Source organism: Schistocerca gregaria, chromosome 1 (genome assembly GCF_023897955.1).
Source record: "Schistocerca gregaria isolate iqSchGreg1 chromosome 1, iqSchGreg1.2, whole genome shotgun sequence".
Classification (NCBI taxonomy): Eukaryota; Metazoa; Arthropoda; class Insecta; order Orthoptera; family Acrididae; genus Schistocerca; species Schistocerca gregaria.
In genome coordinates, this window is record NC_064920.1 from 921,582,582 (window position 1) to 921,598,808 (window position 16,227).

Below are 16,227 nucleotides of genomic sequence, written 5' to 3' on the forward strand. Positions count from 1 at the left end.
ACGCAGTCCGAGCACAATGACAAGTAAGACCGCCTGTAGTGATGATACTCCACAATAACGCCGTCTTGCATTCTGTTAGACTGAGAAAACCACCGTACAATGCTTAACGGTGACTAGATTTTCCACTTAAAAAACGAGGGTTTGCGAAAAATTGAGATTAAAAAACCGAAGAAAACGTGACAGTAGACAAAAAGAAAATAATCTGCATACGTACTAATGTAAATAAAAACAAAAATTTACACACATAAAGGCGTATATTTTAACGACATACTACGGAATATTTTTGTAATGACACTGCATCATATGGCAATTCATTATTTTTCCAAGAACCGATTTACATCTAAACTGATATCTAACAAAGGAACACTAATGTAAATATCAGACATCCGTAAACCGTTTATCTACTGTATCAGGAACACTGCTAATATGGGCCTCTCATCTTCTAAAATCTTTGTTTTGGTTAATAGCAGGTTATAGAGCTCCTTTCATGTAAGGTCTTGATAACAAGTCTTAGCTATTACAATTGCTTCACTAGTTTTAGTGGTGAAACGGTTTTTCTCATCAATTCAAAGGGAATTCCAAATTGAAAATACCCCTTCAAATGGTTCAAATGGCTCTGAGCACTATGGGACGTCATCAGTCCCCTAGAACTTAGAACTACTTAAATCTAACTAACTTAAGGACATCACACACATCCATGCCCGAGGCAGGATTCGAACCTGCGACTGCAGCAGTCGCACGGTTCCAGACTGAAGCGCTTAGAAGAACTCGACCACACCGACCAAACGCCCTTTCCACAACAGCATTGGTGCCTGGTACAGCATCAGCAAAACTCTCAAGCGTCTCTATATTTTTACATGAAGTATCTCTGCCCCTAAGTGAATGGAATGCATCACACCATCTCTTATCTTTTTCCAAATTAGCTTTCCTCAAATTTCGTGAGTACAATGTTCTTCACACATCCTATCTCATGTAATAGTGCATCTCCATCTATCTGAAAACTCTCGTATTCTGGTTGAGTGAAAATACCTTCCTTTACCAACTTAATGATAACTGAAGAAACAACTGAAGTTTGAAATTTACTAAATTTCCCGTTAATGATTTTTTTCTTTAAGAAGCTATGGCTCATCAGCTGGTTCTGTAGCTGAAATTGTGGCTCTTTCCAACTTTTCGGTCGAATTTGAAAACTTTTCATTTGAGTTTGTGTGAAACGAAGACAAAGAGGTGACTGTGGGTTCTCAAAAAACTATTGCAGCAATGTAGAACACCTATACTGAGAAAGAAAATAAGATTTCAAAGGATCACGCATTTGACAACAATGACAAAAATCTAGCTTTAATACTATAGAGAGTATACTTGTATTCAGTATTAACGAAATCCCTTAACAATTTCAATTTCTCCACAAGCACGGTGTAAATGTGAAAATATTACATACACTATTGTTCCATGTCAATGGTAAGAATGTCTGCATTTGTTTGAACTCCATTGTGCACGACACGCCGTGAACAGCCTGTGCCTTGAATATTCATCTTGAGAACACTATTCACTCTGGAATAAAGATTGTTTGTTCCTGCATTCTTGCACCCACAAAGTTGGTATTACAGTTGTCTGCGCGAAATGGGACGACCTTCTCAAATACATTTTGCTTTTTTAAATATCCAGACCATAGCTAGCTAACAATTCTGCCTTTTCTCCATCAGTGTACTGGAGACAGATTTACTTTGCACTAAACAACTTCGGTAGGAGTGAAATACCTAGCTACAACCGATACTAGTCCTAAGCAGTTGTGATTTGGTGCATCAGCCATCACAGACACATACTTGGCATCTTTTTTAGTTCTGACTGAGATTGGTGCATTGCGACAGCCATAAAACTCTCAATAAAACCGACTTGCATTTTACACTAGAACATGTGAATTTCTTCTCAAATACTTATTTGATGAGAAGAATCGTGCACTCCATTGAAAGGAAAGAATGATAAAGTTTAGCGATATGGAACGCAAGCAAACCTTCTGCAGCGATACCTATATCTTCCTCTGTTTGTAGTTTACTCGTACTTACAAAGAAACTTATGTTGCTAGGCGTTCACGCAGAGATTGCCAACAGGTGTTTCTTTGTCCTTCATGTGCTGCGTTATATCGGCACGTCCTCCTTGTTCAGTGGAAAAAGACTGTACGGCAAAACGTATGTTCTACCTTCCTGCTTGTGGTATCCTTCAAGAAAGGGCATTCTCCTTCCATGGTTTTCGAGAATGAACATACACACGATTTAGTTGCACAGACAGACAGACAACAGGCAATGTAGCATATCAGTAAAGCAAGCTTGCCGAACCCTGTGTTGAAACTGTCACCCACCTCTCATTGTCGTCTGTAACAGTCCGAAGACAACGTGTGAATTTCATGTGCTGCAAATTTCTGTCATCTAACAGTGAGTAGCTATTTCGTAAATACAAATACAACGGAACATTGAAAGGCCTATAAAGTTCCTTAACGAAAACTTGTTACACCGTTCGTCGTTTCGGCAGTAACAAATAATCGATATGAATCGCGAAGCTCACGCGTAAGTCACTGGCACTGAGCATGATGACGGAAAATCTTCTGTTCACACCTCTTCTCATGCCGTGACCAAAATAATGCATCTTTATTCCGTCTTGCGTTAAAGACAAACCATGACTCAAGAAAATGGTGAAAAACAATAACTGTGACTAAATTGACGCAAAAATAAATAAACACTTAAAATAAAGCGGAAAAGATAAGGCTACGGCTGAGCACGGAAAAAAACCGGCCAACTGGCCTCCCGTTGAAAATTTTGTGGGACAGAGGGACACAGAAGGAAAAAAAGGAGATTCCTGCTAAAAAAAACGGCCTTGTGGTACCCCTACACTAGATGTGTTGGAACGTCACGACCGATCTTATTCACCTGATCTTTTACCCTCAGATTTTCACTTTGGCCGCTCTCTATCGAACAACCTTCAAGGAACTTCCTATCACAAATATGCCCTCCGAACATGGCTCGTCGAATTCGTCGCCTGATTTCTACAGTCGTGATATCAGAAAGTTAGTCCATCCCAGGCAGACTATTGTAAATAATGGGGGAGAATATATTATTGATGATTAATGTCCCTATTAAATTCATCTGTTGTGTTTATTAAACTCACGGGAAAACAATACTAACTTATGCATCAACCTGTAAGTCTGCTGTTTCCCGTCTATCAGTTGTTGTACATAGGTTAAAATCAAAATTCTAGATTGCAATAACGGTTCTTTACTGACTGATTACGTCTTAGGTTAAAACCATCCACGGAATTTTTTGGCCTCCTGTGGCTGTTGCTCGGTTTTGCACGTGATACGACGATGGTACATTGTGGTATCACCTCCGAAACCGAGGAGCCGCCAGCACAAGCTATAGGGGGCCCCAAAATTCTGTGGGTGGCCTTAACACAAGTAGAAATCGGTCAATAAACAAATTGTATAGCGATATCGACTGTTGATTGTATCCTAAGAATGGCACTAGATAGCTACGCTCCACAGACAATGATGTCTAAATTTACATCGTTGCACAAATACAGTCTTGTCAGCCGTATATGGCAGCCCTTCAGGCATCTCTCTGCATTCTCCTTTAACCACTACCACAGATAGTGACTATACGCGATACCGGAATGAATACATATAACGTGGAACGATCATGTGACGGGAGACCATACGTAGCTACAAGTCTGCGAAGTATTATAGTGTATCTCTGACTGGCTATCTCTTGGTCTTCCATCTTTCGTTACAGGATTGAGACTCCGTTGTATTTTGCTAGTAACAATAGCTTTCGGTGGAGGTTTGAGTCCTCCCTCGGGCATGCGTGTGTTCGTTTGTCCTTAGGATAATTTGAGTTAAGTAGTGTGTCAGCTTATGGACTGATGACCTTAGCAGTTAAGTCCCATAAGGTGAAGAACAAATAAAGAACAATAGCTGGCTGTTACGTCGAACTTTAATGATTCTGGCCGTGTTTAAAACTCCACCTATGTTCCTGTAGCTGTCTTCTAGGTTGTTGCTTTTTTCCGTGTTAGTGTTACTGGAATTATTTGAAACTAAGCTATTGTTATACAGAATTAGCTGTAAAACGATTCGTTGAACGTTTGCAGATTCTTCTGTTGATTGTTTCCCTGATTCGACGTATTTATAAACATATGAAATTGTGTTGCTGGTAAAGTGGTAACTAGTATTTCGATGGGACCTTAGAACATGATCCCAGTGATTGTCTCTAGTAAGAAACTCATACCTTGTGCGCAGAGCTTAGGAAAAGGCAACCCTGTTTGGTGTGTCACCATGTTTCCACGTTCTGTTATTTAGCATGTTTTTATTTTTAGCAACACATGGTATTTCGTTTTGTGCTGAGTTGCGTTCACCGATTCACAAACGATGTGCAAGAAGAGCAATGTAAATTTTAAGGCATCTCTAAAATAGAGTCTGACGTTCATTATACTCAAGGGAGCATGGGAGAAGACTTAAACGTTATAATTTTTTTCAGACATAGGAGAATTTTACAACAGCACAGGGCACATTAAAGACTCCGTCCAACAAAACCCTAGTGAAGTTAATGTGGATTATATCTGAAAATACTGAACTATCCTCATCAGAGCACCAACAATTTTTGTGATATATCACAGTAGATGTAGTGGGGTGACTTTTCCCGCCCTTCCGTAATCAGCGCCCTTATAACATGGAAGAATCACTGTTGATTTTATGTTACAAGGCTTCTTCTGCTACAACATGATCAGAAAACTAGCCACAACCGAATCAATTAATTATACACTGTCCGAAAAAAGAAGTGAACCACTCAGAAGATATGATGTCACTTTAATGTAACTTCGTACACGTGCACACCATCGGCGGATGTACAAATGATTAGAGGTTCCATTTTCTAACGGGTTGAACGGTAGAATAGCTCCAGTGTGCATAGGTGTTGATCGTTTTTAGTGTCATTACCAGGCCATGTAGGATATTTACAGGCGAGACCAGCGTCAGATGTTGAGTGATCTCTGCGAAACACACGGAGAACCCGCGTACATGTCAGAGACGGCACTGTCAGCACCTGACAGTCTGAAAGGGGACTCGATGAGTGTCCCCATTTGGCCGGCTAGTCGAACCATGCAGTATTGTGGGACAATCGGCTGTGTCAGTCCACCATGTTGAACTGCATGGGAACGTGACAGCCGGCATACTCGTCGTCAAGTTCCCGATGGGAAATATCTGACTACCACTAGGATTGCTGCATTTTGCTCCAAACATGTCGCATCCCCGTGTAAGTCTGCAGGCCTTTCGTGACAGTTGTCACTGAAGTTAAAATCTTCTGGGTTATTAGGCCGCGTCATGTTTCTTCTAAAATGTTCGACGTTTCGACCCCTCTGCTGGGATCTTCCTCAGGATCTTTTGGTGTCCACTACTGCTAGAACACTGTCAGAGACAAGTGTCGCGTCCACTTATACAGGGGGAATTTTCTGGCGTTAGTGCTGGAGAAGTGGTAGTATTGGTTAAAATACATGTTTTTACCATTGGTGGGCCATAGACATAGGCTAATACAGAAGAAGCTCATCATCTCCTATGGATACCATTGACGGTCACCGTCATTGGGTAGAAAGGCACTGTTCCACAGTTATGCTGGAGAAGGGTTATGGGTTGAAATGCCTGCTACCGCTGTTGGTTGGTCGTCATCAATGGCTAGATTCGAAAGGGACACAGCAAGAGAGGAGGAATGTTTACCCAAAATATTATTGTCCGCCGAGGTAACTTGCAGCGCGTTATTTATGCCGCTCACACCCCGCGGCCGCGTATTTACTTCCTTGATGGCGGGGAGCCATGATGCCGGATGCCTATAGCCCTCCTCTCGATTAAAATTAAATGAATTCTTAGAAATTTCAACCGCTTCTCGGCCCTTCCTTCCATAAATGTTTGCATCTTTAGCCAGTACACGCACGTTATTAAAATCGATGTCGGCGCCACAGTTCTTGTGATGTTCCGCTACTGCCGAGTTTGCACTGTGTTTTAGTCGCATGTGCCGTTCGTGTTCCTTAATGCGTTCTTTAACAGTTCTTCCCGTTTCGCCTACATACTCTTTGCCGCAGCCGCATGCCACTTGATAGACGCCTGCATTGTGGAGGTAATCGGGTGCATCCGTTTTCCGTCGGAAGAAGTCTTTTTTTTGTTTTGTCTAAAGAAAGATGTCTGAATAACATTTTTCTTTAAACTTCTGCTTATTCCGTCAGTTACCCCAGAAATGAACGGTAACCTGGCGGAGTGAGAAGGCATTCTTATTAGCGGTATAAATATTCCTCCTAAAAGCGCTGTGGATTGAGTAACTATCATACCCATTTGCCTTCAATGTCCTCTTGAAAAAATTCAACTCCGATTGTAAGTTGTCGTCATCGCTAACACGGAAGGCACGTGAAGACAGAGTGTTGAGTACTGCTTGCTTCTGGGCTGGGTGGTGGTGCGAAGTGGCAGCTAAATACCTGTTTGTGTTAGTCGGCTTTCTGTACACTCTGTGACCTACAGTGTTATCAGATCTTCTGTATACCAACACATCTAGGTCCGGGAGACCGACCTCATTCTCAACTTCCAAGGGGAAGTTTATTTTGGAGTGAACTCCATTTAAGAAATTGTGGAACGCATGAAATACAAATGTATCGTCCACGTAACGGGCCAGGAAGAAGGCTTCAAAGGAGCACTACTTAACGCCTGTTGCTCAAAATGTTCCATAAAAACGTCAGGTGAAACTGGCGAAATGGGTGAACCCATAGCAAGGCCGTCAGTCTGTTCATAGAATTCACCATGGTACTTAAAATAGCTCGAGCGAAGACATAATTCAGTTAAGTCACAAACATCTGGAGCAACATTCTCTCTTATGATCTCCATTCTATCTGATACTGGGACGTTAGTAAATAACGCTGTTACCCTTTGATATCCTCACTTCGCATATAATTTCTAAAAAATGTTTCGAATCTTTTATAAAAGTATTTGTTTTACCGACGAGATGTCTCAGTTTGCTAGATAAATGACGTACTAAAAAATAAGTCGGCGAGTTAATCCCACTGACTACAGGCGTCAAAGGAACCGATTCATTATGGATTTTCGGTAGTCCGTACATTCTGGGTGAGACAGGTATTAGAGGTGTTAGATTCTTTGTGATAGAGCTGTCCAGTCTGGAGACTGATAACAGGTTTTTCACTTTCCGAATGAATCTGTTCGTCGGATCGCTTTTTAACTTGCGATACACAGGATTAGCTATTAGTTCCATCTTCTTGCGATAATCCACAGCGTCCAAAACAACAATAGAATTCCCCTTATCCGATTTTGTTACAACGATGCTTTCATTTCTCATGAGTTCAATAAGAGATTCCTTTCCTGCGCCGATATGTTGCCTTTCGGAGGTTTCGATTTCCGTAGAATTCTCGACACATCTTGTCTTACTTCTTTGGCCTGCACCTTCGGAAGACGAAACAAGGACCCTTCGACGTAACTTACAATATCTTCAACAGGTATTCTCTGCGGTGTAGTTGCGAAATTCAGACCTTTGCCCAGAACTGAAACAGCTGCTTCATCGAGTACTTCTGACGAGAGATTCACCACTATTCGCTTCGTATCCACAGTAGCGACTTCCTTCTTAACTCTTAGCTTCTCGAACTTCTCTTTTTGTTTCATAGCACTGAAATCCGAAAACGTTGTTGAATGATCATATGTTATTCTGTCCGCTTTATCCCAGTCTTGGGTTGAGAGAGTTGCCGCCAGTGAGAAATGCACACCAATTATAACGGAGCTAACATAACTCAAGTCTTTGCGTATTTGCTGGATTCTTTCACGGAGAAGTGCTACAATGGCCGTTTGATAGATTCTCCTGGCTTTCACTGTCTGCACATGGTGGCTAATTCCGGCGAATGTGGGAATAAAACCCTTACCACGGCACCGGAATGTTTTAGAGACGCTCTGCGGTGCTATACCTGGTCTCACGGGAATCTGTGTATTCTCAGCGTCACTGCTGGTAGTTATTGACGGAACTATGACGGCACAACGATGCGTAAGGACATCCTGCGTTCCCATGTGATACCTCTCACGCGACACAGCTTGCTGCCATTTCTTGAAAGGGCAGTTCTCGTACGGTATACTCATTGTACCGCTGTGTATGGTTGTTTGCCTGTTCCTGACCTACTTCCGTGGCGAGATCCGTCGCCGACGGAATATGAGTGGAACAGTTCTGACTCCATCCCGGTGTCACTACCCACGATACTGAGAACCAGTTACTACAGTTGTGAGCCTGTTTGCCTTAGGAGAGGACACGACAACTTTACACCGTTCTAAACCGAATAAGTGGTTGCATCGACGCAGGAGGTGGTTTAGTATCGAAGTGACCATTGGACTCGTACTTCCAAGTTCTTTGTAAATTCCACTCGATTTTCTAATCACTGAAATACCGTCACTTACGCTCTCAATCCGTGAAGTTACATTTAGTTTCCTCCTCTACCTCTGGGTGCTTCACTTCTTTTCTCAGACGGTATAGTTTTAAATCAGTGATTATCATCTAGTGAATAAAAGAAGACGTTTCTATGCGTTTATCTACTGGAAGTAGATCATTAGCGTAGCGACTAATAGCATGCAGATTACAACAATCGGCGGTCAATATAGAGTTCCTTCTGGTGAAATAAAGACGGGGTCATTTCTTTTCATCAGACTGCATCATGTGAAAATTATGAATTTTTTGAGGAACATTGCTTCTTAACGTTTGTTCAAAACCCGTTAGGATGAACCGAGGAAAACAAATTGATTCTCGTCCTGTAATTTACGTTCATTAAAAGCGATGTGTAATGCACAAAAACGTGCTGGCGCACGTTACTGCATACATATTCATGAAGTTGAGATCATACGTCCAGCAGTACCAGTGACCAATTTATAACATTAATTTAGCCAAAAGCATTTAAACTGCTGTTATTGATTTACAAGTAATTGCATGCATTCGATTGCGAATAGCGCGTTTTCACACTTCCAATACCTTTTCTGTTACATTAGTTTTACTCTTCGGAAACAAAACCTTGCAATGCAGGATGTGACCTTTTTAATATAACCTACACATCGACTAACTCCAGAACATACATTGAGCATGGAAATGAAAATATCAGCGAAGCTAGAAATGTTCCCATTATTCATGGTTACACCCTAAACGAAACAGATATCTTTTCAACAAAGGGCCAATTGACTGGAAGTGCAAACTTGGGTGATGTGAATGAAAGCTGTGAACACCGAACTGACGTCACACAATCAGTAACAAAGCACTGAAACGGTTTACACCCTCTTAGAAAAAAAAAAAAAAATCTCGCACAACGGAACAACTATGCGAACCGTACGGAAATCAGAAGATGTGATGTACGTGTACATCCAAACATGAGACTACAATTCCATAAAAAATTACATGATTTGTGCAAGAGAAAGAGCGTAGCAAATTGAGGAAGTCAGTGACGCATTGGTCCGCCTATGACCATTATTCAAGCAGTTATTCGGTTTGGCATTGACTGATGCAGTTGTTGATTGCTCTCCTAAAGGATATGGCGCCAAATTCTGTTCTACTAGAACGATAGATACTCAAAGTCGGAGATGGGTGAAGGGTCCAGCCCATAATGCTGCAAGCGTTCTCAGTTGGGAAGATAGCCGGTGACCTTACTAGCCAAGGCAGGGTTTGGGTAGCATGAAGACACGCAGCAGAAAATCTCTACCTGTGCATGCGGGCATTATCTTGCTGAAATGTAAGCCCAACATGGATTGGTATGAAGGGCAAAAAACGGAGCTAAGAAAATCATCTAATTACCGTTGTGCTGTAAGGGTGGCCGTGATGAAAATCAAAGGGCCCTGCTATGACGAAAATGGCACCCCAAACCACAACAACGTGGTTGTATGGCCTCATAGAAGGTGACAGGTGAGTGTCTCAGAGCTGTCTGGAGCGTCACCCGACATGCCTTCTGTCTGGAATCTCATTGACTGGAGTAGAACTATCTCCAGTAATTTACTAATGAGTCCTTTCGAATTGAGCTCCTATGACCACTCAAGACGTCTCAGGAGATGCCTGAAAAAGCGATGGGGTGCCCCCACGACTGTCGCCTACCATTCGACCATCGAAACTCTGGGGTGCCATTTCTTTTCATAACAGGACCCCTTCGGTTGTCATCCTCGCCCCTGTTACAGCACAGCGGTACGTCCACGTCATTCTCCGTTATGTTGCCTTCCACGGCAAACCATCCTGGACTTCCGTTTCAGCAATATAACGCCCGCCCGCACACGTTGAGGGTTTCTACTGCTTGTCTTTGTGCTCCCCAAACCCTGTCCTGGAGCGCAAGATCACTTTATCTCTCTCTGACTGAGAATAGAGCAATATAGGCACCACCATCTCGAGATTTTGACCATCTATCACGTCAGTTGTACAGAATGCGGCACGATATCGCTTAGTACTATTAACAAGTCTATCAAACAATGTCAAACCGAATAACTGCTTGCATATGGGCCCGAGCTGGACCAGCGCGTTATTTACTTGCTCAGTAATGAAGCTCTCTTTCTTGAAAAAATCGTTCAACTATTTTGAAATTATAATCATTTATTTTCTTCTATGTGTACGTCACATCTACCGAATTCCGCCCGTCTCGGATAATTCCTGCGTGGTGCGACTTTTTTTTTTTTTTTTTTTTTGTCTTGCACTGTATACAGTTTTTAACACGAGTGTGAAGGACGGTTTAAACTCTCATTAATTTTTGAACCCCTTATGCACCCCTAAAACACTGATTGTATTAATAGTTTAGATTTTTTTTGTTTTAATCATGATGCACACACAAGGAAAGCACAAAATATCGTTCCCTATACTTACTTTCCTTCTTCATACTCATTCTCGCTTTTCTAATGTATGTGCTTGAAGATAACTGTTTCTACTTGTTTTAGTCAGTGAAAGTGAAATTGAAAGTGAATACGAATCTGTAGATAAAGGCTAACTTTTCGAGACAAAATTCAACTGCGAGCACAGATAAATCCAATTAAGAGAATCTTTAAAAAATCGTCCCCTTTCTGAAACTTAACATTGATAAAAGTAGCCTGATTACTTTGAATGTGAAGTTGGTTTCCGTGAAATTTAATTAAAGATGAATCTGTTCTCTAAGCACTTTTCTTACCTGGGTGCAAACTGGTGTCGTAGCTAAAGCACGTCTAAGTAACAGAGCTGCATAATCTAACTACAGAGCTGCGCTTATGTTTAATTCGTACTCTAAAAACATTGCTATTATTCGAGATTAATAATTTCTTTCTTAATGGTTTTTAAATAACTTAATATTAAATGATTCTTTGTATGTGGACAATGGCTCTGGTTTAAATGAATTCAGTTTCAGATTAATTTTCTTAAACTTATAACGTTTAATGGAACTTCAAAATACTTAAGCTCCCTCGAAGCCACATCACAATATATCAAGAATTACAAGACTTCAGCTTACAAAAATTAAACTTCACATGTGTAATCTGTACTTAAGCAAAATCCCAAACTCCAGTTCTGAAATCCATTTCTCTCTCTACGATCCATATAACCTAAAAAAAAAAAGAAAACGTAAGAAGATTCCTGATTTGAACGTCTGACGAAGCGATACTGTGGCATTATCATACGACTGCCGCAAGTAAAACAAACTTAATCGTTACCTACAATTCAGTCTTCACAAAAAAAAATTACCACTTTAACAATCAAATCTTTTTCTCCTTGGAATAAGTCTTCCATTAACTCATAACATGATTCCAAGAATCTCCACTGTTTGTCCCTTGCTGCTGCTCAACCAATACTCAACTTTTCACATCTACGTTACACATCTACCACCAAAGCTCAGATGACTGCTTACTCAACAGATAAATCTGGCGTACATCTTCGCAGAGCAAAAAACACCTCTGACTCATCTCTGTCCGTCGCAGAATCTGTGTCGAGGCTGTGCGAACGTGTCTTAACAATTCAAAAATTAAGAGAGTGACTGCGGACATTCGAAACAAGAAAAATTCATACAAAAATTAATACACACAACTTTCACTATCTATAGGCCTTTCTGGCCAGAATTGTGCAGTATGAGATTTATAATGTACAAACATTAGACAGAAAAATTCGCTAACGTAGTTAAAAGCAAATTGCACAAGTAGATATAAAGAAACGGTAACCATAAGTAGTATGAAAACGTAACAGGATTCATAATTTATAAATTGTCTCCAATTTTTGTAAACAGCCTCACTAATAGTCCTAGACAAATTCTTTTAGATCAAACTGCGCAGGCTTACAAACAATCTATGACGAATTGTTTTCAATCATTGAGCATAGGCGCATATACAACAGGTGACAAGTTCGTTTAAATCATCGCGATAGGCGCATTAGCATTCCATAAATATTAGCGTGCTGAAAGCGTCAGTAAGAAATCAAATGTGATGCAGTCCAAGTTTTGTTACACCATTGAAAAACCTATGTTACTGTTATTGAATTATATATATCCATTGAAAATCGTCGTTAATTTCTGTGCACCAAGTACACCAAGGACGAACACTCGTCGAAGTGTGGCTCGAAGTAAACATGTTTTGTCGATGAGTCAGACAAAAACATTTACATCATTATACTGGTTTTTTTAGGAGAGTAGGAGCAGACTTAGGGGATGCTTATTGGTCCATAAATATTCCGCTGGCAGCTTAGAGGAAAAGTCTCCCAGAACAGTAGTACTGTAAAGTGCCATAGTATTGCCGCAGTATGGCGAACACGTAGCATTTTTTTCACCAAATGCTGGTGAAATTACTACTTAAATCATGCTAATGAAGCTAACGTATCGTTGTTGTAAAAATACTTCCACACATTGCATAAATGTCCCACAGTGCGGAAGAGTATCTCTAAACATGCCCATGAATGTTCTGATTTAGCATAAGACCTGATAGGTAAGTAGTGTTAAAAATGAGTAAATACATAAGCTAGAATGAAGACTGAAATGCGTGTGTGTGTTACCAGATGTCATTACAAAGAAATATCTAGTTCCCATAAGATATAGACCTCATCGGTGGCAGTCAAGACCACTCCACAACATCTAACTAAGGTTCACAAATATCCATAAACGTTGTATATATACATATACATGAAATTCTTTACGTCACTATTACGTAGTATTCTGCACAAAAAAATGAGAAAAACGTTGTATACATAGAAGACATTAGTTTAGAATAAGAATCATAGCATTTTCGTACAAATATACGTCAAAATACAGCTTAAGGTTATCTAACATACTGTGAACAGTAAACCTAATACTATTTACAACAAAAATTTCTATCTCGATAAACTGTTCAGAAATAAAGCGGACGGAGGACGGGAGTAGAGGTTGGTGCACAAAATTATTGTTATACCTATCAACAGAAATTATTTCCATTAAAGCATCAATCATTAGTCCATCACAAAAGACAATGAAAGTGAAAATGTGGCCATAGACGCTTATTCTATGCGGGTTCCAACTAATCACTTTCATTAAAAAATGCCTAGCATACGCCAAATTAAGGAAATACAAGCAGGTACCAAAAATGCCTTACAGCTATACACAAATGAGATAAATAATAATTGTGATAAATGTTTCGTAAATCAGTAGAGCTCATCTGAAAAGATAAAAGATGTCATTAACCGGTTAGATAAGAAAGAACAATGGATAGGTCAATCAAAACCAAACAGCTGTCAAGTACGTGAACCGAAGTGTCATCTCTCATAAATGTAGCTACTCATACAGAAAAATACTTACAGACCAAAAATTCTCATCACAATGTGTCAAAGAAACCAGCAAATTACCCAACGCTTGTCATCTCCATTCATAAGAAATCTCCTACTCTAGGCAAAAATCGATTTGCCTAACTTTTAAAGTTCATCGATTTGCGATTTCAGTGTTTCAAATGATCGTTTTGCAGTCGTGTCTATTTTAGTTGTATATATTTCCATATTCTGTATCTGTTTCGAAACCCTTTGTGATTTCCGCTGCAATTTTGTGATCGCTGCACGTGTCTATTTTATTTCCGTATATTTTGCATATATTTTGTTGACAGATGTAAAAATTACCGAACTATGAGTTTAACAAGCCACAGTTGCAAAATACTAACGCGAATTCTTAACGGAGGAATGGAAAAACTAGTAGAAGCCGACCTCGGGAAAGATCACTTTGGATTCCGTAGAAATGTTGGAACACGTGAGGCAATAGAAGCTAGATTAAGGAAGGGCAAACCTACGTTTCTAGCATTTGTAGACTTAAGAAAGCTTTTGACAATGTTGACTGGAATACTCTCTTTCAAATTCTGAAGGTGGCAGGGGTAAAATACAGGGAGGGAAAGGCTATTTACAAATTGTACAGAAACCAGATGGCAGTTATTAGAGTGGAGGGACATGAAAGGGAGGCAGTGGTTGGGAAGGGAGTGAGACAGGGTTGTAATCTCTCCCCGATGTTATTCAATCTGTATACTGAGCAAGCAGTGAAGGAAACAAAAGAAAAATTCGGACTAGGTATTACAATCCACGGAGAAGAAATATAAACTTTGAGGTTTGCCGATGACATCGTAATTCTGTCAGAGACAGCAAAGGACTTGGAAGAGCAGTAGAACGGAATGGACAGTGTCGTGAAAGGAGGATATAAGATGAACATCAACAAAAGCAAAACGAGGATAATGAAATGTAGTCGACTTAAGTAGGGTGATGCTGAGAGAATTAGTTTAGAAAATGAGACACTTAAAGTAGTAAAGGAGTTTTGCTATTTGGGGAGCAAAATAACTGATGATGGTCGAAGTAGAGAGGATATAAAATGTAGACTGGCAATGGCAAGGAAAGCGTTTCTGAAGTAGAGAAATTTGTTAACATCGAGTATAGATTTAAGTGTCAGGAAGTCATTTCTGAAAGTATTTGTATGGAATGTAGCCATATATGGAAGTGAATCATGGACGATAAATAGTTTGGACAAGAAGAGAATAGAAGCTTTCGAAATGTGGTGCTACAGAAGAATGCTGAAGATTAGATGGCTAGATCACATAACTAATGAGGAAGTATTGAATCGGATTGGGGAGAAGAGAAGTTTGTGGCACAACTTGACTAAAAGAAGGGATCGGTTGTTAGGACATGTTCTGAGGCATCAAGGGATCACCAATTTAGTATTGGAGGGCAGTGTGGAGGGTAAAAATCGTAGAGGGAAACCAAGAGATGACTACACGAAGCAGATTCAGAAGGATGTAGGTTGCAGTAGGTACTGGGAGAAGACGAAGCTTGCACATGATAGAGTAGCATGGAGAGCTGCATCAAACCAGTCTCAGGACTGAAGATTAAATAACAACAACATATTTCCCAAGTCTCTATCTGTTTCTAAACCCTTTGTGATTTCCGCTGCAATTTTGTGATCGCTGCACTATGAACTGATTTGTTAATTTTTTCAATAATTGATGCTTTCTCATTTTGGTAGTATTAGTAATTTCTTTAAATTTTGTGTCAACCTCAGCCACTCTCTGGGAAAACTGACGTTGTAATTGTGTCTGTGTTTACGCAATTTCTTCTATTCTTGTAGAGGTTTTGTTTAATTTTATTTTCATGCCTGTCGTTACATAAATTTGAATCGTTGCTTTCTTTTGGTTTTGTTGCATGTCTTTTGTTCTGTTCTAGTAATTTTGTTTCAAAGTGACTTTCTTTTAACAAGTGCTCAGTCAGAATTGCAAGTTCGTTTTTCTGCACAAAATTCATACTAACATTTGTGTGAAGAAGTGATTGCTCGTCTTCATTTCCAAAAACATTGCATTGTCTGTATGGTGATGCCGAATGACTGCGCGCTATCAAGATTTTTAATCTTCAGTCTCACGTCTCATCATCAAATGAAATATTTAGGACTGAAATCTCTTTAATGTAAATATTCCTCTAACACTGACTGTCTGGAAGAGAAGCAGCTACCTTGTGTATTGCACTGTCTGAATTGGTCTCTCGAGCATTAATAAGTGACTCGCCTGAGGCTAGAGTAATGTTGCCACATGAATTTTGTGTATTGACTGTTTGAGAATGACTGCTATTCACTGTGTTGCGCGATACAGTAATTATAATTGCAAAGAGAAGTGTTAACAGAAATAAAGAAACTTTTAGAAACCATCCAAAAGAGCTGTAAGAGAACACAAATGATTAATAAAAAGCGCTGCAGCAAAACAACACTACATGC